We start from the raw sequence: 2500 nt of genomic DNA, 5'->3' as shown, positions 1-2500 counted from the left end.
CGGGCAAAGAGCACCGTGATTCGCACCCTTGAGCTCCAGTGAAACCCCTGGAAGACATAAGCCCGACCCCACCGGGGCTCGACTTGGTACAATTTTCGCGCGACCTAATTTTTTGTCACTCAAAGGGTTTGGGCGCCTAATTTTTTGTCACAGCTCCGGCACCTAATATTTTGTCACTCTGGTTCTCCGACCCAGAGAGCCTCCGGGACCGCCCCAGGACCCCCTGCCCGGCTCCGGGGACCCTCCCCGGGCCTGAGGGACCGGCTGGACCCGGGAGGGACCGGGTCTTCTCGGACCTCCGGGGGTCAGGGGGGGCACTCGGTCGCCTGGCCTGCCCGACCGAGGCGTGCGGCAGGCCGGGCAAAGAGCACCGTGATTCGCACCCTTGAGCCCCAGTGAAACCCCTGGAAGACATAAGCCCGACCCCACCGGGGCTCGACTTGGTACAATTTTCGGGCGACCTAATTTTTTGTCACTCAAAGGGTTTGGGCGCCTAATTTTTTGTCACAGCTCCGGCACCTAATATTTTGTCACTCTGGGTCTCCGACCCAGAGAGCCTCCGGGACCGCCCCAGGACCCCCTGCCCGGCTCCGGGGACCCTCCCCGGGCCTGAGGGACCGGCTGGACCCGGGAGGGTCCGGGTCTTCTCGGACCTCCGGGGGTCAGGAGGGGCACTCGGTCGCCTGGCCTGCCCGACCGAGGCTTGCGGCTGGCCGGGCAAAGAGCACCGTGATTCGCACCCTTGAGCTCCAGTGAAACCCCTGGAAGACATAAGCCCGACCCCACCGGGGCTCGACTTGGTACAATTTTCGCGCGACCTAATTTTTTGTCACTCAAAGGGTTTGGGCGCCTAATTTTTTGTCACAGCTCCGGCACCTAATATTTTGTCACTCTGGTTCTCCGACCCAGAGAGCCTCCGGGGCGGCCCCAGGACCCCCTGCCCGGCTCCGGGGACCCTCCCCGGGCCTGAGGGACCGGCTGGACCGGGGAGGGACCGGGTCTTCTCGGACCTCCGGGGGTCAGGGGGGGGGCACTCGGTCGCCTGGCCTGCCCGACCGAGGCGTGCGGCTGGCCGGGCAAAGAGCACCGTGATTCGCACCCTTGAGCTCCAGTGAAACCCCTGGAAGACATAAGCCCGACCCCACCGGGGCTCGACTTGGTACAATTTTGGCGCGACCTAATTTTTTGTCACTCAAAGGGTTTGGGCGCCTAATTTTTTGTCACAGCTCCGGCACCTAATATTTTGTCACTCTGGTTCTCCGACCCAGAGAGCCTCCGGGGCGGCCCCAGGACCCCCTGCCCGGCTCCGGAGACCCTCCCCGGGCCTGAGGGACCGGCTGGACCCGGGAGGGACCGGGTCTTCTCGGACCTCCGGGGGTCAGGGGGGGGCACTCGGTCGCCTGGCCTGCCCGACCGAGGCGTGCGGCTGGCCGGGCAAAGAGCACCGTGATTCGCACCCTTGAGCTCCAGTGAAACCCCTGGAAGACATAAGCCCGACCCCACCGGGGCTCGACTTGGTACAATTTTCGCGCGACCTAATTTTTTGTCACTCAAAGGGTTTGGGCGCCTAATTTTTTGTCACAGCTCCGGCACCTAATATTTTGTCACTCTGGTTCCCCGACCCAGAGAGCCTCCGGGGCGGCCCCAGGACCCCCTGCCCGGCTCCGGGGACCCTCCCCGGGCCTGAGGGACCGGCTGGACCCGGGAGGGACCGGGTCTTCTCGGACCTCCGGGGGTCAGGGGGGGCACTCGGTCGCCTGGCCTGCCCGACCGAGGCGTGCGGCTGGCCGGGCAAAGAGCACCGTGATTCGCACCCTTGAGCTCCAGTGAAACCCCTGGAAGACGTAAGCCCGACCCCACCGGGGCTCGACTTGGTACAATTTTGGCGCGACCTAATTTTTTGTCACTCAAAGGGTTTGGGCGCCTAATTTTTTGTCACAGCTCCGGCACCTAATATTTTGTCACTCTGGTTCTCCGACCCAGAGAGCCCCCGGGACCGCCCCAGGACCCCCTGCCCGCCTCCGGGGACCCTCCCCGGGCCTGAGGGACCGGCTGGACCGGGGAGGGACCGGGTCTTCTCGGACCTCCGGGGGTCAGGGGGGGGCACTCGGTCGCCTGGCCTGCCCGACCGAGGCGTGCGGCTGGCCGGGCAAAGAGCACCGTGATTCGCACCCTTGAGCTCCAGTGAAACCCCTGGAAGACATAAGCCCGACCCCACCGGGGCTCGACTTGGTACAATTTTCGCGCGACCTAATTTTTTGTCACTCAAAGGGTTTGGGCGCCTAATTTTTTGTCACAGCTCCGGCACCTAATATTTTGTCACTCTGGTTCCCCGACCCAGAGAGCCTCCGGGGCGGCCCCAGGACCCCCTGCCCGGCTCCGGGGACCCTCCCCGGGCCTGAGGGACCGGCTGGACCCGGGAGGGACCGGGTCTTCTCGGACCTCCGGGGGTCAGGGGGGGCACTCGGTCGCCTGGCCTGCCCGACCGAGGCGTGCGGCA

The sequence above is a fragment of the Synchiropus splendidus genome, unplaced genomic scaffold (genome assembly GCF_027744825.2).
Source record: "Synchiropus splendidus isolate RoL2022-P1 unplaced genomic scaffold, RoL_Sspl_1.0 HiC_scaffold_45, whole genome shotgun sequence".
Lineage (NCBI taxonomy): Eukaryota > Metazoa > Chordata > Actinopteri > Syngnathiformes > Callionymidae > Synchiropus > Synchiropus splendidus.
The sequence above is the reverse complement of the archived record's forward strand: the minus strand, read 5'-3'. Positions refer to the sequence as shown.